The 26,201-nt window shown below is 38.7% G+C and overlaps 1 long non-coding RNA gene across 1 annotated transcript in view; it reads right to left on the bottom strand.

Annotated features, from left to right (window-relative positions):
- The window catches only part of LOC149466320 (uncharacterized), a 68,045-nt gene extending 61,272 nt beyond the window's left edge, over nt 1–6,773 (bottom strand). Inside the window, exon 1 of the long non-coding RNA XR_016312134.1 lies at nt 6,678–6,773. This is a non-coding gene — a long non-coding RNA (uncharacterized LOC149466320). The remainder of the gene's footprint in view (nt 1–6,677) is intronic.
- Between the last annotated feature and the right edge of the window lie 19,428 nt (nt 6,774–26,201).

Genomic DNA, 26,201 nt, shown 5'->3' with positions numbered 1-26,201 from the left:
CAGTCTTTAGCAAAGTGGTTATAAGAAGCACAGCACTTGTAGCATATTCCAAGTTTCTGGAGAATCTCCCTGCACTCTTGTAAAGGCTTTACCCTAAGCCCACGACATTTCTTAAGAGGGTGAGGCTTCTTGTGAATAGGACACTAACGGTTAGGGTCTTTATCTCTGGCATCCACAATGCCTTGGTCAGTAGGTGAGGTTGTGGAGGGTGAGATGTCTGTCCTTTTAACAGATATTGCTCTAGTATAGTCTCTACGTTTAGCTGCTGTGTTATCATGCCTTGATGATGATGAGGATGAAGCAGGCAAGTTTAGTTCACTGGAGCTGAAGCTGGGATCGTTTCTCGTCCAGGCTTGATCACTAATGAACCTGCAAAAGTATGAGAATGGAGGAAAGGATACGTTATAGTCTCTTTTGTACCTTGAGCCCTGTTGTGCCCATTTCTCTTGCAGGCCGTATGGCAGTTTAGACACCACTGGGTTGACACCATGAGCGGTGTCCAGGAAGCTTAGTCCAGATGGACGTGGGTCTGTCTTTGCCAACTCTAGCTCCATGAGGAGGTCACTTAGATCTTGGAGCCTGCGATAGTCTTTGTTTCCTATTTTTGGGAAGTTTTGCAGTCTCTTGAATAGAGCACTCTCTATGGCTTCAGAGCTACCATAGGCTTGCTCAAGTCTTGCCCATGCAGCAACAAGACCTGCATCTGGGTGGTCAACATGTACTGTTCTCAGTCTTTTAACACGATCTGCAGATTCTGGTCCCAGCCACTTTATGAGCAAATCAAGTTCTTCCTTAGTAGTAAGGTTGAGATCAGCAATAGCAGCCTTGAAGGTTGATCTCCAGGCCCTGTAGCTCTCTGGACAGTCGTCAAACCTTGAGAGGCTGGTGTTAATGAGCTCACGGCGAATCATATATCTGGCAAAGTCATTCAAGTCTGATCTCTCACTCTTTGGTGCCAAAGTAACTTGTGAAACCCCTTGGGTGTGAAAGTTCTCTGGTGATGTAGGGTGAGATTTACCAGGGTAAAATGATGTTGCATGAGCGTTTAACTGTGGTGTAGTCTCTAAGGCTTGTGCTGGCTGTGGCTTGAGCTGCGACTTGTCACTGGAAGTCACCTTGTTGTTGGCAGGAGTTGATGTGGTTTGCTGCATAGATGTACTTGTGTTGTAGATTTGAAGAGGCTTAGGCATATGGAGCTGAGAGGTCTCTGTGTTGAGAGTCAGAACAGTGTTGTTAGTAGGAGGTACAGGAGATGACTCTGTATCTTCGCAAATGTTATGCTTTAATACGTATTCACTGGTGCGTTCAACTGGATCTTCCAGTTCTGCGGGGATAAGGCAGTCTGAATTAGTACTTTGTCCCATTGCTTGTTCAAGGACTTTCAGCCTTGCTAGGGAAGCTGCTTCCTCCCCTTCCATCTGCAGAATCTTTATTTGGGAATCTGCCTCTGCTTGTTGAGAAGCCATTTGTGCTTGGAGAGCTTTGCTTTTAGCTTCCATCTCTGCTTGCTGAGCTTTGCTTTTAGCTTCCATCTCTGCTTGCTGAACTATCATCTCTGCTTGTTGAGCTTTGCTTTTAGCTTCCATCTCTGCTTGCTGAGCTATCATCTCTGCTTGTTGAGCTATCTTGTTCCTTTCTGGTAAAAGAGCTTTGCGCCTTTTTCGATTCAGCATCAGCGCGGGCCTCTATTAGCTTATCGCTTAACGTGGAACTTCTGGAGCGAGAGGATCTAGAAGAAAGTGCAGTGCGCTTGGTTGAGGTGGATCTGTGAGATCTGGTCTCCTGCAGTTGAGTAATGCGGAGTTCTGCTTTAAACTTAGCATTTTGCACTGCAAGATCCCTTTGTTGGTTTAGTGCATCAGTCCTGGTCAGTTCTGCTGAAGAATCCTCTATATTAGAGTCCTGCAAGAAAGCTGAGTATTTTACAGACAGCCGCTGGTAGCGTTCATACGTAGCAGATAGGCGATTTATAGAGTCTCTTAATTCAGCAGGTTGATCATTAAAGTGTGACAAAACTGACATGCATTGTGAAGTTCAGTCCCAGAGGTCTGAAAGATTACTGGAGAACTCATCTCTAGTGGCTTCATAGTTTTCCCTGAGTTTTTGTGTCGGTTTTATTGTACGTTTGGGTTTTACTCTCTGTTTGGTAATGTCTGCAGAATCTGCTCCCTGTACGTCTGCTGGTTCAGAGGAATGATGTATCTGCATTGGTTCGGCCATAAAGGAGTGTTCAGAGCCTTGTCTAGACATTTTTTACTGTTCTGCAAAAATTGGTACTGTCTCTTTAAGAAGACGAATAGCAGCTTAGACAGGTGGGGTAACACAGTTCAATGCAGAGAAACAGTTTTCAATATTCACATGAAGTGCAGTAAGCTTGTGCGACCATGTGCTTTGCAAGATGGCGGATGGCACTGAGCTTGATTGCAGATTAGGCACACACATATACACAGCAGGCTGTAGGGATTCTATGCATCTTTTGACTATTCTGACTCAGATTGTTGTGATAGCGATTTATCCCTTGTGAGACCTCTCTGCCTAGCCTGTATAAGCAGATATAATCACTGTGGGCAATCCTTATCAGATAGCTTGAACTCACCAATACTGTGTTCATCCAGAAGTTGCTTTATTCTGTACATGTGAAACAGGATACAGCAGAATGAATGGTTTCCAGTATTATGCGGTCAAAAGATGATACTTTCTGTAGCGTACTATGCAGGATACATGTGTCCCTGTTACATGTGGTCTGTTAGCTGCATCCATGACACAGGAAGTGATGTACTCAAGAAGAAGGGAGGAGCTTCATATACAAAGGAATTGTGTCATAGATCTCAGGGAGGTAATATAAAACAAATGCATTACCAAATAAGGCCACCGGATGGCAGCATAACTAACTATTGAAATGTCCATAGGAAATGGTACAAAAAATAAACTATATGAATTCTCATGTACATTAACATAAATATTAACTGTGTAACAGCATAAGAACATAAGGCCCCCTAATGTTATCCACACATAAAATGGTTGTTCCAGTACAATAGCCTAAATCAGGGGTGTCAAACTCCAATCCATCGCAGGCTGTATCAGCATTGTGGTTGCCCTCAAAGGGCCGGTTGTATCTGGAAGACTAGATGTCCAGAACACCCCACCCCCATTACATCAGATGTCAAGAATCCCACACTCTCCCTAACATCATGGTGCACCCCCTTTCGGGGCAGAGCTGAAAAGCAGAAATTGCAGGGTCTGGAGGAGGACCAGAGGAGGAGTGGAGTCAGTTACCAGAGTCTGCTGACTGCTGAGACCAGGGGAGGCAGAGATGAGGGGGTGCTGCAGCTGCACTGAGAGGTGCAGGATTTGGCAGAGGAGTTCTATTTTCCTCTCTGCTGCTGACTGCTGAGACAAGGTGGGGGCTGAGACAAGAGGGTACCTGCAGGAGAGGTGCAAGGGCCACATTAAATGGCCCGGAGGGCCAGATTCAGCCCATGGGCCTTGTGTTTGACACCTGTGGTCTAAATCATCAGAAAAGATCCCGTACACCTGGAGCCCATTACGGGAAGGTTGAGGTTTTTTTTATTAACATGGATTTGCTTGATGATTTCCAGACCTTGTTGGACCTGGTTCCCCATAGATAACACAATGACTAAGTGCAATGCAGAAATCCATTGTCTATGGTCTCCAGGACTTTCTATCCTAAATGAAATGCCTCTTGCCTCGCCCGGGCTTCCCACTCTACTCCTCACTCAAGCATTACTAAAGGATATTAGATTGAAAATCATTTTATAGTTATCTTCTTTACAAACTGAACTAATGGTTTCAGAAAAAAGTTCACGAAGACCTGGAGCCCATTATGGGCAGGTAGAGTTTGTAGAGATTTTTTTAATGAAATGGATTTGCTTGATGCTTCCCAGACCTGGATAACACAATGACTAAGGGGGTCTTCATCTATCTTGTTCCTCAATCCCACAAAATGAAGAGCACAGCAGGTACTTAGATTCCATTAGAGCTGGTTCACAAGAACAGAAGTTCCAATCTCCATTGTCTATAGAGGGGTTCAGCAACCAGTACATCTTGGCCAGGTGACTGGTAGATTGCGATGTGGGCTTGCTGACCCGCCATCCCAGAACATCAAACAGAGGAACTGCTAAAACTTCAGCTGTAGTAGCTGGAGCAAAAGCTCCATTGTCTATTGGCTCCAGGACTTTCTATCCTAAATGAGATACCTCTTGCCTCACCCGGGCTTCCCACTCTACACTGGAGCCCATTATGGGCAGGTAGAGTGTTTTAAAATGACATGGATTTGCTTGATGCCTTTTAGACCTTACTGGATCTGGTTCCTCAGGGATTAAAAAATGATTAAGGGGTCTTCATCTATCTTTTTCCTTAATCAGATAAAAGGAGGATCTTAGACGTCATTGGAGTTGGTTCACAAGAACCGAAGCCCAATTTCCATTGTCTATGGTTTCCAGGACCCTATATCTTAAACGTTGATGCCTCTTGCCTCACCTGGTCTTCCCACTCTACTCCTCACTCAACCATTACTAAAGGATATTAGATTGAAAATCAGTTTATAGTTATCTTCTTTACAAACTGGACTAATGGTTTCTAGAGGGTTTTTCTTGTATAAATGAGGAGAGTCCCCAGATAATGGTTTCTGTGATTAGAATTTGTTCCAGGTTTGGAGTGAAGTAGACCATTGAAATTATGTGAAAATAATTGATCAATATAAGGAATATAATTTATGAATGCTAGCTTTCTACTGTACTATCTCCTAATAAGGGCATAAAAGAACAATATTTTAACAACCTCCCACCTGCCATATAAGGTAATGACGGGCACAAGGGGGTTCTCCCGTTTTAGGAGGATGTCATATGATGTCCTCCCACGGGGGCATGCAGCGCGGTGATCGGTGGTGCGCTGTGTCCCTGGGACACAGCAAATCACAATCAATGGAAAGAGCTGATGACGTCAGCTCTGTCATGTGATCAGCTGTGTCCAATCACGGCAGATCTCATGTAATAAGGAAATGCCGGTTATCGGCATTCCTCTCCTCCCGCTGACAGCTCGTGAGGAGAGCCGGTAATCAGCATTCCTCAGAGGGGACATGTACACTGATGATCAGGACACTGATGATCAGTGTGCCCTGATGATCAGTGTAGCCCCAGCAGTGCTACTTGTCAGTGCCCATCAATGTCACCTGTCGGTGTCCATCAGTGCCACATCAATGCCACATATCAGTGCCTACCAGTGCACATCAATGCCGCATATCAGTGCCGCCTATCAATGCCCATCAGTGCCACCTAACAGTGCCAGTCAGTGCCACCTATCAGTGGCAGTCTGTGCAGCCTATCAGTGCCATATATGAGTGCTGCCTTTCGGTGTCCATCAGTGATGCCTGTCAATGCCCATCAGTGCCACCTACCAGTGCCTCCTCATCAGTGGCACCTATCAGTGACCATCAGTGCAGCTTATCAGTGCCATATATGAGTGCTGCCTTTCGTTGCCCATCAGTGATGCCTGTCAGTGCCCATCAGTGACACCTACATGTGCCTCCTCATCAGTGCCCATCAGTGCCACCTATCAGTGTTCATCAGTGCAGCCTATCAGTGCAGCCTCATTAGCGCACATCAGTGAAGGAGAAAAATCACTTATTTACAAAATTTTATAACAAAAACTAAGAAAAAAAATTTTTTTCAACATTTTCAGTTGTTTTTGGTTTATTTTGCAAAAAATAAAAATCCCAGTGGTGAATAAATAACACCAAAATAAAGTTTTATCTGTTTAAAAAAAAATGCTAAAAATTTCATATGGGTACAGTGTTGCATGACCGGGCAATTGTCAGGCAAAATGCGACAGCGCTGAAAGCTGAAAATTGGCTTGGGCAGGAAGGGGGGTATGCCCTGTAGGCAAAAGCTTAAGTATGGGGTGGAGCCTCGCCCTGTGACGTCGTTACGCTCTGGAGGGACGGTGGCCATCTTGTCGGTTAGAAACATCCTGTTTTACCATACTGGTTGTCTTATTCACTGATGTACGTGGAACCAAAATAAATTTATTGAATTAGATTTTAAATACTACACTACGAGTTTCCTTTCCACTTTATTCATTCCCTGACCATCGGACGGGAGTTTCTACCATTTGGAGGTTTATTGAAGGTGAAGAAGTTACTTACTATTCTGGAGGGGATCTCTACCGAGGATCGATTGCTGTACTGATGTTATTGTTACAATATTTTAAGTATAAATACTGTATATTAGCATATCAATAATATTTCCTAATAAGGGAAAGATATTTAGAATTTAGAGTTTAATAAAAGGTTTATCAAAATTGTAAAAAATTATTTTCTGGGCACAACGATAAAATTTCTCTGACTTGCTTCATTATGTTTTTAGTAATCGTACAATTATGATTGTGAAATGCGTACAATAGCCGGTTTGATTCTAGGTTGGCCACTTTTAATATTATCTTTTTTGAATTTTGTGAATCAATTTGAATTTTCCCATTCATTGTGCGAAATAAATCATTATGGGAAAAATAATAGCAGGAATCTTGGCAGCTTTTAAAATTAAAATAAAACAGAGGAGTCATTTATACTTTACCTGAAAGCTGAATACCGAGGATTCTTTCCTTATAAATAATTATAATAGGATGAATAATATAATAAAGATATTCCAGCGTATACTTACCAGGGAGGTCAGTTGGTGCTGAGAATGTAGTCAGCTGGAAGACTTCAGTGGAGGTCTACTCTACGAAGAACGGGGTCGGCTTATATAATAGAAGATGAAGAAGTTGAGTACACAGAAGGTTTAAAGTTTGAGGTAATAATAGTCACATCTTTCTCAAGAACACATAACTGATATCACATGAAGTTTTTAAAATATTTACCTCCTAGCCTCCAGGTGGGACAATATCAGCACCCAAGAAGCATTCCAACTATCTCCTGATCTTCTATTTAGTTTTATTCTAAAATCAATTTAAGTGGAATTCCAGCCCAATTTATTGTTCTGGTTTACACAACATAGAGTCATTTTGGGCCGTTATTTACTCCCATTTCACTCAAAACAAAGTGACCAGACTTCCACAGTTTCCAGGGAGGAAGAAAACACTGTTGCACAGTAGGATCCTGGGATTCTGCTAAAGTTTTTTTTTCATGCTGGCAGCTTTTGGAAACTATTTGCCTTTCCATGTTAATTTATAGTTTGCCCAGCTTTCCGAAGTTTAACTTTTATTACTGTTTTATACCAGCTGTATGCATATGTGACAGCACTGCAGTGGGCTTTAATATCATACCCACATGAAAGAAAAATATATTTTAAATATTTACATCTTAATGGCCTGAATACTGAATTTATACAGGATACAGGATTTTGGACAGTATCTCCAAAATCAGGAGCATTCCCGTAAATACACTTAGAAATTTCTGGGAGATGCGGTCCCAAACACATGATCCATTTTAAGGGTGGGACAATATTTTCTGTATATTGTTTTCTAACAAAAAAATCAAAACAGCGCAAATAAATAAACACTCAAAAAAATGTTAAATAATACAAAAAAAAATCATAGAGAAAAAAATATAATAATTAAATAGTCCCACTCCAAAAGATAGAATATAGTGAGTAGAATGAAATTGAAAGTCCTAATTCCAAGATGGTTCACACCTGTTTGTGCTAAAATCACATACCGCGCTCAGCAGATAGTAGTGAAAAAAATGCCTTATATATGGGCTCAGGAATCCTAGAACCCCTCAACTCAGCCTCCAATTGTTTTATATCTCTTTATATTGCATATAGAAACCTATATTAAAACTCCATTTTTGCAATCCCTACTACTTGAACCCTTAAATGAATAATTCCTTGGTAACTATAATTTTTTCAATAGGAGATCCATTTTCTACATATTTTTGCTTCAGTATTTCTGTATTGAATTGCATGCAAAATAAGACAGCACTAATATATTATATACTGTATAAACAGGGCCGGGACAAGGCAGGGGCAGTATGACATATTGGCACTGTTTGTGCATTCTCTACAGTTTATATACCTGTGCTATGCATTGATTTCATGATGTTAGTGAATTGTTTTATTAGTATTTGGGATGTATAGGATTGAGACTATGAAAGGTCAGGGCCATACACTGCTGGACTATCCATTGATGAAACGCATTGGGCAGTGTGGCTCTTTTTATTAGCACTGATCACTGTATTGGTGTCACTGGGGATGTCAGTGACACCAAGTGAGTTCCCCCCAGTGTCAGAATGCCTACCGCAGTCCCGCTATAAGTCGCTGATCACTACCATTGCTAGTAAAAAAAAAAAATTCCAGCATATATCAATATAGCCATTTGTAGACACTATAACTTTCACGTAAACTAATTAATTTAAACATATTGGGATTTTTTTTTCAGCAAGGACACGGAGCAAAATACATTTTGGACTAAATTTATGAAAAAATTTGATTTTTAAAAATTTTTTACCGGACTTGTTTAATAGCAAAAGGTCAAAAATATATATATATATTTTTTTCAGAATAGTTTTTTTTTATTATTTATATATAGCGCAAAGAATAAAAAAAGCACAGGCAATCCGCCGAAAGAAAGCTCTATTTGTGGGAGAAAAAAAGGATGCAAATTTAATTTGGGTGTGACGTTGGATGACCGCGCAATTGTCAGTTACAGTAACGCAGCGCCGTATCGCAAAAAAAAAAAAAATGGCCAGGTCATGAACCTTTATCCCAAAAGGTAAAACAAAAAAATTGCTGTAGCTGCTTAAAAAAGTGTGAGCTGGAGTTCGGATTCAATGTGTTAGTGTATTTAAACCTTTTAATACATTCAATATTACGCTCCCCCTAGACTGACAATGTTGCGTTATGCTGTGCCTCTTGTGCTCCCTCATCCAGAATGGTGTCCCACTGGATCACCAGGCGAAAACAGAGAGGGTAAAAAGACAAAGAAAACAGATGCAGCCATCCCATCTCATGATTGGTAAGCTGCAATATGTTACATTTTTAGTTTTGGGTTTAATACCTCTTTACATTTTTACATTCTTACACTGTATTTTTGTGCACTATTATTTGCTTTATAAGAATGTGTTGATTTTAACTCTTGCACTGCACATGCTGATGGGATTGGTATTAAAGCTGTATTATGGATTAAATTTGCTTTAATTCTTTTATATCTAATGTTTGTTTAATACAGCAGGTCCCACATGGAAGAAAAATATATTTGAAATATATTTTAAAAATATTCTTCCCAAATATATTGACATATATTTGAAATTCTACAATTTTGGCACTATTCAATAAATTTCAAAATATATTTTAATATATTTAAATGTTGGCCATAATCAATATATTTCAATATATATATATATATATATATATATATATATATATATATATATATTGAAATAAATATTGAATATGGCCAATATGTTGAAATTTTTTATATAATACAAAAAAATATGAAAAATATTTTTAAAAATCTATTTTTGAAAAATATGTTCTTCAAATTTTTTTAAACATATAAAACAGTCATTTTATCATATATTTTTACATATAGAGTATTTGTAAAGGCATTCCAAAAATGTACATTTGTATTTTTAAAGACATACAATATATTAAATGAATTTTTAAATATATTTTTTCATATATTTTGTAATAAAAATGCATTTCAACATGCAGTATATATATATTTATTGAAATATATTTTGAAATATATTGAATACGGCCAACATTGTAGCATTTCAAATATATGTCAATATATTTGGGAAGAATATTATTAAAATATATTTCAAATATATTTTTCTCTTTCATACAGGGTGACCATTATGGCTCACATGTTTCTTAAATAATCACGGAGAGGAATTATAGATGCGACATGTTTATTTTTTATCAGACATTGAGCATTTAGCTAAATGATTTTCCACATCAGACGACTTCCACATCGCGATTAAACGATTTCTGGTGCAACACGAAATGGGGTGAACCCAGGTGGGACTCTGACCATTCTCATCTGTCCCGCTCTTTTTACATCTTCCATTTTAGCTTCCCCTCCATTTTCTTCATTTTCATCTTGATCGGCATCTCTCCTGGGGGAGGACACAGGAATCATTAAATAGTGAATGCAGGGTCCGTGGAGAGCAGAAATAGTGAATGCAGGGTCCAGGGAGACCGGATATAGTGAATGCAGGGTTTGGGGAGAGCAGATAAAGTGAATGCAGGGTCCAGGGAGACCGGATGTAGTGAATGCAGGGTTCAGGGAGAGCAGATATAGTGAATGCAGGGTCTGGGGAGACCAGATAGAGTGAATGCAGGGTCCAGGGAGTACGGATATAGTGAATGCGGGGGCCGGGGAGAGCAGATATAATGAATGCAGGGTCCGGGAAGAGCAGATATAGTGAATGCGGGGTCCGGGGAGAGCGGATATAGTGAATGCAAGGTCCTGGGAGAGTGGATATAGTGAATGCAGGGTCCAGGGAGAGCGGATATAGTGAATGCAGGGTCCGGGGAGACCGAATATAGTGAATGCAGGGTCCGGGGAGAGCGGATATAGTGAATGCAGGGACCGGGGAGACCGAATATAGTGAATGCAGGGTCTGGGGAGACCGGATATAGTGAATGCGGGGTCCGGGGAGAGCGGATATAGTTAATGCAAGGTCCTGGGAGAGTGGATATAGTGAATGCAGGGTCCAGGGAGAGCGGATATAGTGAATGCAGGGTCCGGGGAGACCGAATATAGTGAATGCAGGGTCCGGGGAGAGCGGATATAGTGAATGCAGGGACCGGGGAGACCGAATATAGTGAATGCAGGGTCTGGGGAGACCGGATATAGTGAATGCAAGGTCCGGGGAGAACGGATATAGTGAATGTAGGGTCCAGGGAGAGCGGATATAGTGAATGCGGGGTCCGGGAAGAGCGAATATAGTGAATGCAGGGTCCAGGGAGACCAGATATAGTGAATGCAGGGTTCGGGGAGACCGGATATAGTGAATGCAAGGTCCAGGGAGAGCGGATATAGTGAATGTGGAGTCCGGGGAGAGCGGATATAGTGAATGCAGGGTCCAGGGAGAGCGGATATAGTGAATACGGGGTTCGGGGAGAGCGGATATAGTGAATGCGGGGTCGAGGGGGAGCGGATATAGTGACTGCGGGGTCCGGGGAGAGCGGATATAGAGAATGCAGGGTCCAGGGTTTAGTAACACTGAGCCCTGATGAAGGTGGAGTATTGTCCACGAAACATGTTGGCCATTTTATATGACCTATTTACTAACAATTAGAATTGTCTTGGACCTTTGATCTGGTTTTGGTCTGGCACTGCTTTCTGTATTTCTAGGATTAGAAACCCTGTCAGGTTTATATTGCTGTTACAGTCATAGAGATCCCCCCCACCTCACTTACTGTCCTACTAATATGCATTTTTAAAATCCAATATGTGTTTTAACCTCTGTAAAAGCCCCAGTACACTTTAAAGATGAACTCCAGGCACCTAAACATATATACAATAATGCACCCCAGAACATGACCTGGTATCAGCCTCTTGCAGTCCCTGTACAGCAGAGTTCAGAAGAGGAGAAGCAATACAAAGAGCATGTTAATAGAAGGAGAGAGCAGAGTGGCAGAGAGATGAGCTCATCAGTTTGTTGCTTCTCCTTTCACTATCCAGTCACAGGCTGGGGGAAGGGCAAGACCTGAAACCTAACTGCAGCGGAGAAAAATCAGGTTCCCTTGCACAGGGCTGTGCTGTGTGGCAGAGCTGTGCAAATCTCAGGACTGAATAAACAGACATAAAAATGATTTGCTAGGTAAAACACAATTCTCATAGACTGTATGTATTTCACCGACATGTTTTACTGTTTTGCCTGGAGTTAAGCTTTTAAGTCTATAATTAAATAAAAAATGTTTTCTTCATACTTACTCTTGCTTGCAGAGAGACAAGGAGACGATCCCAAGAAATAAAAGGAATAACAGGGATTTCTTCAAGGTGAACATCTTTGGGCTCTGTGGATCACATGGAAAGAAAAAGAAGGCAAAAGGAAGAAGGTGACTCAAAAACAACATAAGGCCCCCTAATGTTAGGCACACATAAAATGGTTGTTCCAATACAATAGCCTAAATCAGGGGTGTCAAACTCCAATCCATCGCAGGCTGTATCAGCATTGTGGTTGCCCTCAAAGGGCCGGTTGTATCTGGAAGACTAGATGTCCAGAGCACCCCACCCCCCATTACATCAGATGTCAAGAATCCCACACCCTCCCTAACATCACCGTGCTCCCTCTTTCGGGGCAGAGCTGAAAAGCAGAAAGTGCAGGGTCTGGAGGAGGACCAGAGGAGGAGTGGAGTCAGTTACCAGAGTCTGCTGACTGCTGAGACCAGGGGAGGCAGAGATGAGGGGGTGCTGCAGCTGCACTGAGAGGTGCAAGATTTGGCAGAGGAGTTCTATTCTTCTCTCTGCTGCTGACTGCTGAGACAAGGTGGGGGCTGAGACAAGAGGGTACCTGCAGGAGAGGTGCAAGGGCCACATGAAATGGCCCGGAGGGCCGGATTTGGCCCATGGGCCTTGTGTTTGACACCTGTGGTCTAAATCATCAGAAAAGATCCCGTACACCTGGAGCCCATTACGGGAAGGTTGAGGTTTTTTTTAATAACATGGATTTGCTTGATGATTTCCAGACCTTGTTGGACCTGGTTCCCCATGGATAACACAATGACTAAGTGCAATGCAGAAATCCATAGTCTATGGTCTCTAGGACTTTCTATCCTAAACGAGATGCCTCGCCCGGGCTTCCCACTCTACTCCTCACTCAATCATTACTAAAGGATATTAGATTGAAAATCATTTTATAGTTATCTTCTTTACAAACTGAACTAATGGTTTCAGAAAAAAAGTTCACGAAGATCTGGAGCCCATTATGGGCAGGTAGAGATTGTAGAGTTTTTTTTAATGACATGGATTTGCTTGATGCTTTCCAGACCTTACTGGATCTGGTTCCCCATGGATAACACAATGACTAAGGGGGTCTTCATTTATCTTGTTCCTCAATCCCACAAAAGGAAGAGCACAGCAGGTTCTTAGATTCCATTGAAGCTGGTTCACAAGAACAGAAGTTCCAATCTCCATTGTCTATAGAAGGGGTCAGCAACCAGTAGATCTTGGCCAGGTGACTGGTAGATTGCGATGTGGGCTTGCTGACCCGCCATCCCAGAACATCAAACAGAGTGCAATGCAGAGGAACTGCTAAAACTTGAGCTGTAGTAGCTGGAGCAAAAGCTCCATTGTCTATGGTCTCCAGGACTTTCTATCCTAAATGAGATACCTCTTGCCTCACCCGGGCTTCCCACTCTACTCCTCACTCAAGCATTACTAAAGGATATTAGATTGAAAATCAATTTATAGTTATCTTCTTCACAAACTGAACTAATGGTTTCAGAAAAAAGATCACGAAGACCTGGAGCCCATTATGGGCAGGTAGAGTGTTTTAAAATGACATGGATTTGCTTGATGCCTTTTAGACCTTATTGGATCTGGTTCCTCAGGGATTAAAAAATGATTAAGGGGTCTTCATCTATCTTTTTCCTTAATCAGATAAAAGGAGGTTCTTAGACGTCATTGGAGTTGGTTCACAAGAAACGAAGCTCCAATTTCCATTGTCTACGGTTTCCAGGACCCTCTATCTTAAACGTTGATGCCTCTTGCCTCACCTGGTCTTCCCACTCTACTCCTCACTCAACCATTACTAAAGGATATTAGATTGAAAATCAATTTATAGTTATCTTCTTTACAAACTGGACTAATGGTTTCTAGAGGGTTTTTCTTGTATGAATGAGGAGAGTCCCCAGATAATGGTTTCTGTGATTAGAAGTTGTTCCAGGTTTGGAGTGAAGGAGACCATTGAAATTATGTGAAAATAATCGATCAATATAAGGAATATAATTTATGAATGCTAGCTTTCTACTGTACTATCTCCTAATAAGGGCATAAATATATGAAAGAACAATATTTTAACCACCTCCCACCTGCCATATAAGGTAATGACGGGCGCAAGGGGGTTCTTTCATTTTAGGAGGATGTCATATGACATCCTCCCATGGGGGGCATGCAGCGCGGCGATCCCGCTGACAGCTCGTGAGGAGAGGAGAGCCGGTAATCGGCATTCCTCAGAGGGGACATGTACACTGATGATCAGGACACTGATGATCAGTGTGCCCTGATGATCAGTGTAGCCCCAGCAGTGCCACTTGTCAGTGCCCATCAATGTCACCTGTCAGTGACCATCAGTGCCACATCAATGCCACATAGTGCGCATCAGTGCCGCCTATCAGTGCCGCCTAACAGTGCCAGTCAGTGCCATGTATCAGTGGCAGTCAGTGTCGCCTATCAGTGCCATATATGAGTGCTGCCTTTCGGTGCCCATCAGTGATGCCTGTCAATGCCCATCAGTGCCACCTACCAGTGCCTCCTCATCAGTGCCCATCAGTGCCATCTATCAGTGCCCATCAGTGCAGCCTATCAGTGCCATATATGAGTGCTGCCTTTCGTTGCCCATCAGTGATGCCTGTCAATGCCCATCAGTGCCACCTACCAGTGCCTCCTCATCAGTGCACATCAGTGCCACCTATCAGTGTCCATCAGTGCAGCCTATCAGTGCAGCCTCATTAGCGCACATCAGTGAAGGAGAAAAATCACTTATTTACAAAATTTTAAAGCAGAAACTAAGAAAAAATATTTTTTCAAAATTTTCAGTTGTTTTTGGTTTATTTTGCAAAAAATAAAAATCCCAGTGGTGAATAAATAAAACCAAAATAAAGGTTTATCTGTTTAAAAAAACATGCTAAAAATTTAATATGGGTACAGTGCTGCATGACCGGGTAATTGTCATTCAAAATGCGACAGTGCTGAAAGCTGAAAGCTTGGGCAGGAAGGGGGTATGCCCTGTAGGCAAATGGTTAAGTATGGGGTGGTGCCTCGCCGTGTGACGTCGTTGCGCTCTGGAGGGACGGTGGCCATCTTGTCGGTTAGAAACATCCTGTTTTACCATGCTGGTTGTCTTATTCACTGATGTACGTGGAACCTAAATAAATTTATTGAATTTTGATTTTAAATACTACACTACAAGTTTCCTTTCCTCTTTATTCATTCCCTGACCATCGGACGGGAGTTTCTACCATTTGGAGGTTTATTGAAGGTGAAGAAGTTACTTACTATTCTGGAGGGGATCTCTACTGAGGATCGATTGCTCTACTGATGTTATATCACGCTGCGCATGTTGTCCGACCTTTGAGCGGTCAAATTGTCTGGTAAGAGGCCAATCTGTTTGGGTGTATGGTGACGGCTTTTTGGATCAAACTTTTCCTTGTATGCACATGCTTCCATTCATTTGGGATAATACTTGGACTTTATTGTATTTAAAGTGATATTAAATTATTATATAATTTTAAATTTATTATTTGCAATATTTTAAGTATAAATATTGTATATTAGCATATGAATAATATTTTGTAATAAGGGAAAGATATTTAGAATTTAGAGTTTAATAAAAGGTTTATCAAAATTGTAAAAATCAGAAAAAAAATTATTTTCTGGGCACAACGATAAAATTTCTCTGACTTGCTTCATTATGTTTTTAATAATCGTACAATTATGATTGTGAAATGCATACAATAGCCGGTTTGATTGTAGGTTGGCAACTTTTAATATTTTGCGTTTTAAATTTTGTGAATCAATTTGAATTTTCACATTCATTGTGCGAAATAAATCATTATGGGAAAAATAATAGGAGGAACCTTGGCAGCTTTTAAAATTAAAATAAAACAGAGGAGTCATTTATACTTGTAATATTAATTTTTTAATATCCAAACTTTAATTCGGTCTTTAGTAGTTTTTGAAATATATGCTGGCAGAATATATTCCCTCTTAATTGGATGTGAATGTGAGGTTTTGCATTTCAGTGGTCAGATGTGAATTATTTGTGTTTGAGCTAAGGGTAATCAGTAGAGGTTTAAAGTCATGTTTTCTTTTAAAATACTCATGTAATGTATACCATATTGTGAATTCTTATAATGAGTCTGAGAGTTTAAATTGTAGTCATAAATCATGGATTTTGACAGTTGTATGTAATATAAGAACTTCAGAAACCTTTTTCATAGTCTGTATGTCAATCATGATAATGACTTGGTGGTTTGAATGGGAACACATGTTTCTATTCAAACTGGGAGTGATTTTGGGAGTAGTTTAGAAGCCTGCGAATTTGAAACAAAGCTTAATGGGAGGACCTAATTTCTCATGCATTTTAAGTATGCAGCTTTTCAAAGAATGGGTCAGAAGCTTCCCAGATATACTACACTTCACTTCATTCACTCACACACAGAGACATTCTTTTCACACACTCTTACTCAAATCACGTGCTTGGACAAAGAACAAAAGAATAGCACATGGTCATTTCTTAAACTAGGCCAAGAAAACTTCTATCTAAGCTATGCAAAGGAACTACATTATTTCCTAATATCCAAGGCAATTTATTCTTTATTTTTATTTCATTTTAAGCTACATATATCTGAATTTACTGTTTTTTATTGACTTTGTATTTTTGGTGTGTGATCAAATAAAGTCACACTGCTCATACTGACCTGGCTTTCATAAGGATTTCTTCCCACAACCATCTACAAGAACCTAGAAATATTAATAGAGTTTTTTCATAACTCTGGAATTCTAACATTATTGGCGAGTGCCAGCCATTCGATTTTTCCGCGTTTTTTCCATTTGTCCTCGCTTCTTCAGAGGGGATTGAGATGAACTATTTCTATTGATTAAGCTTCGGAAAGATTGCAGAACCTGGAACGGAAAACGTTGGTTATGGAGATCTGAGGATTCAAGTGGTGACCAGAAAAGTCCCTGAGCCAGAACAAACGAGGAAATTTACTACATTCGGTGAGTAGAAAAATGGAATTTATTGATTCATTAGCTAATGAAAGTAAATTGGAATTTCAAGGTTTAGCTAGCCATGCTTCTGATACTGGTTTATGGAAAGCTATGTATGATCAATGTATGCAGGCTAATGTTGATATTGATAGCTCTAGATTTACGTTTAATAAGATGAAAAGAAAATTGCGTAACATTGTGAAGCTAGTTAGAGTTTTCAATTCTATGGTGTTTGAATTGCCAGAGAAAAATGTGGTTTGTGTTGTTAAGACAGATAGCAAAAATGTCTTACAGAGTACAGACATGCAGGATACTGTTGAATCCAATTGTGCAAACTGTGAAACTTTTTGTACCTATATTGAACATCTTGAGCAAGAAATTGAATCTCAAAATGTTGCAATATTAAAAAATAAGCAAATAGCTGTGGTATCTAAGAAAAAGCAATCAGAAACTGCCCAGAGCTCATATATCCCGGACTCACCCAGGGGTGATGACGTACGCAGTGAGACTAATGTACAGAGAGAGAAATTACTTGCTAGAGCATCTAAGTTGAAGTTACAGATTCAGGATCAGTTAATGAAAATATTGAAGGATATACCAGCATATAACATGAGAGAAAATTCTTTCCATAATTCCGATGTTTTTGAGAATTTTTGTGATAGGTTTCAATTAACTGATGAGCAAAGAAATCGCATTTTTGGGTTGTGGATCCCCAGTTTTATGGCTCGTAGGTTAGTCAAGACTCCTTTCATGGATGAGGATGATATGGAAATTCATAGCAATGCTACTGATAGACTACGACAGTTATTACTGTTCACAACAGGAGAGGAGACACCTAGTTTGGAAATTTTAGACTCCTTAAGAGCTACAATTAATGATGACCCTTATGACTTTAGGATCAGATTTTCTAAGGCATACAGGATGATTTTTAATTTACAAGATGAGACCCCTGCTATGGTCAAGGAGTTTGTAAAAAAATTTAAGTACCTTGATCCAGCATCTTTATTGATTGCTAATGAAAAGGATAATTTGGATGACGCTGCCTATATTATTGACAAAATTAGGAGACAATTAAAGCTAAATAATGTAAGACCAAAAATTGCTTTAATTGAGAATAATTATCCTAAGACTGACAGTCAGGATAAATTCAAGACAGGAAATGCTGCCCCCCGCAGGAATGACAGAGTAAGACAAGGGAATCAAAGACCACTCACTTGTTACTATTGTGCAAAACCAGGGCATTTGAAATGGCAATGTAGGAAGTTTTTGAAAGACATTCAGATGAGAAATTTGGGTAAAGAAAATGGACTTATTTCTCCTGAACCGTCAGCTCCAATTCGTTCTCAGGAAGTTAAGTCATCTTCACCTTACGCTCCTCTGATCAGAGAGATTAGTGAAATGTCAATTAGTAATGGAGGAAATGTGAACAACTCACATTCATCCAATACTTCAAGACAGCCACTATTACCTTCACCATGACTAGCAAAAGAAAAGGAAGTTGAACTCCATTGTCTGGAATATGTAGCTCCAATTTTCTTGGATAAGTGTGGCCGCCCTTATGTAAAAGCTAAAATTAATGGACAGAAATCTTCAATTTTATTGGATAGTGGAGCTCAAATAAGTGTTTTAGGCATGAAAATACCAATTCCATCTAATGCAACAGTATGCACAGTTGTAGGTTTCAATGGAAAAGGTGATGTTCAAGCTAAAAAATGTAAAAATGTGTCTTTTGAAATACCAGGATGTTTGCAAACGGAAATAGACTTTTGGTATTGTCAAGGATCAGAGAACATTATTGGTGCTGATGTTTTGTCTCAAAGAGGGTGGATACTTGATTTAGCCAATGGCATTGTTTGGCAAGGCTCTGCTAATCGTAAGCCTATGGTAATTGACCCAGCAGATTATTGTGAAGTCGGTAGCATCTGTTTGACAGAAGCAATTGATGCTGACTATAAATGGCCAGATACTGGAGATAATTTGGAATTGAAACAGTTAGTACAACTACACAAAAAACTGTGGAGTCAAGGTAAAAATGAAGCTGGACTGTTCAAAAATATTGAAGTTAATATTCAAGGCAAAGACCATCCCCCATTAAAACAATACAAGTTGCCGCCAGAATCTGATGAACCTGTATCAGTAATCATACAAGAATTTTTGGAACAGGGTATCATCAGGAAAGCTAATTCAGTTACTAATAATCCTTTGTGGGTAGTGGCAAAGCGTGATGACCCTAGTGCATATAGATTATTGATAGATCTAAGAATGCTAAACAAATACACTCCAAGTTGTACACCCATTGTGGCAGAAACTCCAGACATCATGTCACAAATAAATGCCAATGCGAAAGTGTTCTCTGTTCTTGACATTGCAAATGGATTTTTTAGTATTAAATTGGCTGAGAGTTGCCAATACAAGTTTTCATTTATCCATAAAAATGTCCAGTATTGTTTCAATCGTCTTCCTCAAGGCTTTCATTCTTCTCCATCTATATTTCATCAGGCATTAGCAAATGTTTTGTCTAAATTTTCTAGACCTGATTGTTTAATTCAATATGTAGATGATATCTTGCTTATGACGAATTCTGACACTGAACACAGGACTCTCTTAGCAGAATTGTTTACACTTCTGCAAGATGAAGGTCTCAAGCTGAATACACGCAAAGTTCAGCTCATGAAAAATGAAGTAAAATTTCTTTTGATTGGTCCAGGAAAGAGACAGCCTTTACAGGAAAGAATTGAGTCTATTGCGTCACTTCCTGTACCAACAACATTCAAAGCACTGAGACAGTTTTTGGGTTTGGTAAATTTCTCTAGAGATTTTATCGAATCATTTGCAGAAAAAGCCAAACCATTGTATGATTTGTTGAAGTACAATGAGGAAAATGTATTTGGTCCCTGGACAGAAATACAGCAAAAAGCTTTTGAGATGTTGAAAAATGATTTGCAAACAGCTCCAGCTTTGGCTACTGTTGATAAGCAAGCACCATTTGCTTTGCAAGTGCATGCTTCAGAAACTGCAATCTCAGCTGTCTTGATTCAGAAACAGGGAGGAGTCTGGAGAAGTCTTGGATACTTCTCACGTCTGCTTACCCCAGTAGAGAAAGGTTTTGATGATTGTGTCAGACAACTTGTGGGAGTACATTATGCAGTAAAAGCAACAGAGCATATTGTAGGATTCAACAAAATTATTCTACAAACTCCACATAGCACATTGAAGTTTCTTTTTGAGAAAAATGTTCCGGGAGTTTCCAACCAAAGATTTTCTCAATGGTTGTTGGCTCTATCACCTAAGCAAATACAGGTTGAACATAATGCCAAGTATGTCCTACCTCAGTTGATGGAATACAACGGGTTAGAACATGAATGTTTATGTGAAGTCCAAGAAACTTCCTCTCCTCTTTTCCGTAGAGAGGCAGAGAAAATTGATGAACCTGTATTTGTTGATGGCTCTAGATACTGTATGTCAGGTAATTATTACAGTGGATATTCAATTTGGTATCCAGAGCGTAATTATTCCATACAGCACAAATTGCCAGGACATTTTTCAGCTCAAAGGGCAGAACTTGAAGCAGTAAAAACTGTGTTGACATTAGACAAGGAAGAGAACAGAAGTCCATTAGTGATCTACAGTGACAGTTCATATGTTGTACGTTCCCTGACAGATTATTTACCAATTTGGAAACGTAGAGGTTTTGTAGATGCATCTAACAAAGTCCTAGTGCACAAAGAGACACTTGAATCAATTTTTAAGCTAGCAGAGGAAAATCCTTTTGCCTATGCAATTGTAAAAATTCCATCTCATAGGAAGGACAATGATGAGATGAGTGTAGGCAATAGAACAGCTGATCTCTTAGCAAAGGAAGCAGCTTTACATGGAGTACCAGTGATTCAGTCTGAACCAGTCTCAGTTAATGTTGTTAGGAAGACAGACACACAGATTCCCTCCTTTGCAGAAGAACAGAAAAGGGATCCATCTCTTTCTGCTTCTCAGGTTGATCCAAAATTTCCCTTTATATGTGAATATGGAATTTTGTTTCATGACTTACACGGGTTTCTGCGTCCTGTTATACCGCAGCATCTACAGGTAGAATTTACAAAATACAATCATGAAAGCCTAGGTCACATAGGTAAACAAAGATTGCTTGAAATACTCAAGGAAAAATTTTACTGGGACAAAATGGAAGAAACAGTAGACAGTGTAGTACAATCTTGTCTAATCTGTGCTCAAGTGAATCCTCGACCAAAGGGTCAAAAACCTCCATTACAAAGAACTCCTCCAGCAGATGGACCATGGTCCACATTACAACTAGACTATATAGGACCGTTACCTACAGGTAAAAATGGGTACAGGTATGCTTTAGTTGTAGTTGATGTTTTTTCAAAATGGATTGAAATCTTGCCTGTTCGCAAAGATGATGCATTAACAACTGCTAAAATGCTAATTAATCATGTTTTTCCAGTCTGGGGTATACCAACAAACCTCAGTAGCGACAGAGGAACCCACTTCACAGGTAAAATAATGCAGGCAATGTGTAAAATCTTGGGTATACAACAGAGATTTCATGTGCCCTATCATCCACAATCTGCAGGTATTGTGGAAAGAATGAATAGGACTGTCAAATCAAGGATTGCAAAAATGTTATTAGACAGAGGAAATACTTGGGTTGATGCTGTACCATTGGTTCTGATGAGTGTCAGAAGTACAACATCTTCTGCAACACAGTATTCTCCTTTTGAGTTAATGACAGGAAGGAAAATGCGTATTGTTTTTCCCCATGAACCGTTTTTGTCAACGCCGCAAAAAGAGGCAATAGAAAAAACAAAGTGGTTACAGATGTTGCAAGACAATCTGAACACTATTGTACCACATGCAGCTACTCGCATGCAAAAAATGGTTCCTCCACATTCTTCTAAGTTCGAAAAAGGAGGACAAGTAATTGTAAAAACTTTCAGAAAAACTGGACCATGGCAAAGCAATTGGGAAGGTCCATTTGATATTTTGGATGTTCAAGGAGTAATGGTACAAGTGCAAAGACCTCTTAATTCAGTAAAAAATGCGCGCAGACAACAAACAATGTGGGTGCACAGTGACCAATGCAAATTGTTTATACCGAGATAATGATACTGCATTTCTTTTGCAGACATGGATTTCAATAATCCGGAAGAAACAAAGCATCGCAGATTCCAAAGAAAAATAAACATTACAACAAAAGAACATAAGGAAAATCAAAGCAGTAGAAAGAAAAGACTTATTACAGGATTGATTTTTTTCTTAGTGACAATGACAATATTAGTAATCTACAACATAAACTTTTCCAGCAATGCAGAAGTTAACAAGACTGAAGCCCTACATAAGAAAGACACTACACTTATTAGGAACAAAAGATTTTTTCCTAAAGACAGTAACATTAATACAGCTGAAGACTTGCTAGGATATATGTGCATAGGTTATGGTAGAACTTGTTGTTCGGAATTGTATTTCGTTCGTAATAATGATATTGAAGTTAGAGCTAAAATAGAGTCTAAATCAAAATTTGTTAAAATGCAAGGATCTTATAGGATCAATAACGAAACTAGTAACTTTGAATGTAATTTATCCGATATGGGATACTGGCTAATAGTTTTAAAGGGAAATGAACCTACTATTTGGTCAGGAGATATTTCCATAGACATGTTAAATACTGGAAATATAGGAAGTTCTAAAACAGATATTTGGTATCAATTACAAAGTTATTCACACTTTCTTGATCCTGAACATTTGAATATAAATGGTAATGAAAAAGAGGACATAGTGAAAATATGGGATTTCCAAGTGACAAGAGCTTTGGTTCAAACTAAAGTCAAAGTAATTGTTACTGTGGTAGATTTGATTGTCCCAGAGATAAAAATATCTCCTCAATCATTAAGACTTGTAGAAGGAAAGGATAATCTGAATTTGATGTGTAGTATACAAATACACCTACCTCAAAATTCATTATTAACTTGGAAAAGGAATGGTGAATTTTTGGGAAGTTTTCTTCATGATAAAACTGATGTTATCCATAAAAGTATTTTTGGTAATTTGAACTGGGATAATGATAACTTTGTGTATCATCAAAACACTATATCTATTAATGATACAGGTATATATGAATGCTGCATATCAATAGGAAATTATCCAAAGAAATGTGTAAATACAAATGTAATTGTACTATCCCCTAAAAGAACGCAGTGTATGGATAAGAAATTTATTCCAGCCAGTCCCTTCCAAATTAACCATTTCCAGACCAGACTTCTGTTGAGAGAAGGAAAGTTTGTTATTATAGTGTGGAACTTTAACATTTCAGAATGGAAAATCTCAACAAGGTTTCCACAATGTAAAGAACATCTGGTTAACATGGAATTAGGTATTGAAAGATGGTTTGGTACTGATATTAGGAATCCTCACAGGAATAAACGAGGTATAGTTGAAGGTATTTTAGGAGGAATAGGTACTATTGGTAGTATTACAAATAGCATGGACATTAGTACACTAAAGTCTGATCTCGAGACAGCCGGTTTAGTGGGAAGCAATAGTATTAAAGTACAAAGAAACTTGAATCAAATATTGGAAAATATGGTGATTAAAACAGCCAATATTATGGGTCCATCTATATTACACTTAGAGAATATTACTCTTAATTTAATGTCAAGTGAACAGCATTCCCATATAGCCAGAGCATGTTTAGAAATTCAGATGGAATATTCCACAAATTTTAAAATAATAGCTCAAGCTTTTCAAAGTGGAATAACTCCTATAGGTATTGTATAAAATTTACCAAGAGAGTATGTATATGCCATAAACCATACTGATCTGTGGGTAAATAAGTGGATTGGATGTTATCAGAACATATGTTATAGTTCTTCAATGATTCCTGTAGCAGGAAAAGAACAAATGTTGGTTCCAATCACTGTCTTGGGATTACCAGTTAGCAACACACAGTTACTATATTATCATCTGCAATATACAGATTTTGCATTTACTGATAATAATTTTGAGTTAGAACAATTAGATCTGTCTTCATGTTTACAATTTCAGTCTAAAGTGATTTGTCTACCTAATCAAGACAAAGGTATATTTCATTCTTGTTACCATAACCATACTCTATGTTCAGCAAGGATAGAAAAGGTTAAAACCACTTCTGAGTTAATCTCAATTGTAGATAAAAAGAAAGTTTGTTTTCAAGTTATGTCTGACTCAGAAAGGGTTCAATCCTTCTTCTCTTCTTGTACACATACAGAAAATTTAAGTCGAGGTTTGTTCTGTATAGAAGGAGATATTTCAGCAATAAGTGTTAATGGGATGAGAATGAATTTAACAAACATGCTTATGAAAAATATAAGTGCTCTTCCCATACAGTACAATATATCTCAAGTGGATGAATTCCCATGGAGAGATTGGGCAAATGTTATTCAAAAAGATGAAGGTTTACTGATAGCATTATCAGATGAACTTCAAAAAGCAGAAATATTATTTAAACATGAACAAGGGAGTTTAAAAGATATAGAACATGAATGGTCTGAATTTTCAGGTCATTCTTGGTGGTCAAAATTTAAACGTACTGTATCAATGTTGGGAAAAACTTCAATTGCATCTGCAGCAGGAAATATTTTATTACATCCTGTAATAATTATTTTTATTATTATCATATTATGTATTATATTTCAATTATGTTTGATGTGTAAAATGAACAGTTTCTATAAGCGAATTAGAAGTGAAATTAGGAAAGGAGATAATCTATTACAAGATATACTTCAGAGGAAAATACTTTCTGGTTATGCTGACTCAGTTACAAATAATGATACATTTGAGATTACTAAATCAAAACCTGAGTGTTTGTGATATAAATGATGTGTGCTTGTTATAAATAATATGAATTTCATATTTCAGAGGGGAATGTAATATTAATTTTTTAATATCCAAACTTTAATTCGGTCTTTAGTAGTTTTTGAAATATATGCTGGCAGAATATATTCCCTCTTAATTGGATGTGAATGTGAGGTTTTGCATTTCAGTGGTCAGATGTGAATTATTTGTGTTTGAGCTAAGGGTAATCAGTAGAGGTTTAAAGTCATGTTTTCTTTTAAAATACTCATGTAATGTATACCATATTGTGAATTCTTATAATGAGTCTGAGAGTTTAAATTGTAGTCATAAATCATGGATTTTGACAGTTGTATGTAATATAAGAACTTCAGAAACCTTTTTCATAGTCTGTATGTCAATCATGATAATGACTTGGTGGTTTGAATGGGAACACATGTTTCTATTCAAACTGGGAGTGATTTTGGGAGTAGTTTAGAAGCCCGCGAATTTGAAACAAAGCTTAATGGGAGGACCTAATTTCTCATGCATTTTAAGTATGCAGCTTTTCAAAGAATGGGTCAGAAGCTTCCCAGATATACTACACTTCACTTCATTCACTCACACACAGAGACATTCTTTTCACACACTCTTACTCAAATCACGTGCTTGGACAAAGAACAAAAGAATAGCACATGGTCATTTCTTAAACTAGGCCAAGAAAACTTCTATCTAAGCTATGCAAAGGAACTACATTATTTCCTAATATCCAAGGCAATTTATTCTTTATTTTTATTTCATTTTAAGCTACGTATATCTGAATTTACTGTTTTTTATTGACTTTGTATTTTTGGTGTGTGATCAAATAAAGTCACACTGCTCATACTGACCTGGCTTTCATAAGGATTTCTTCCCACAACCATCTACAAGAACCTAGAAATATTAATAGAGTTTTTTCATAACTCTGGAAATCTAACAATACTTTACCTGAAAGCTGAATACCGAGGATTCTTTCCTTATAAATAATTATAATAGGATGAATAATATAATAAAGATATTCCAGCGTATACCTACCGGGGGAGGTCAGTTGGTGCTGAGAATGTAGACAGCTGGAAGACTTCAGCGGAGGTCTAATCTACGAAGAACGGGGTCGGCTTATATAATAGAAGATGAAGAAGTTGAGAACACAGAAGGTTTAATTAAAGTTTGAGGTAATAATAGTCACATCTTTCTCAAGAACACATAACTGATATCACATGAAGTTTTTAAAATATTTACCTCCTAGCCTCCAGGTGGGACAATATCAGCACCCAAGAAGCATTCCAACTATCTCCTGATCTTCTATTTAGTTTTATTCTAAAATCAATTTAAGTGGAATTCCAGCCCAATTTATTGTTCTGGTTTACACAGCATAGAGTCATTTTGGGCCGTTATTTACTCCCATTTCACTCAAAACAAAGTGACCAGACTTTCACAGT

The sequence above is a fragment of the Staurois parvus genome, unplaced genomic scaffold (assembly GCF_062004578.1).
Source record: "Staurois parvus isolate SC_StPar_1 unplaced genomic scaffold, SC_StPar_1.0 ptg000132l, whole genome shotgun sequence".
NCBI classification, from domain to species: domain Eukaryota; kingdom Metazoa; phylum Chordata; class Amphibia; order Anura; family Ranidae; genus Staurois; species Staurois parvus.
The sequence above is the reverse complement of the archived record's forward strand: the minus strand, read 5'-3'. Positions and strand labels throughout refer to the sequence as shown.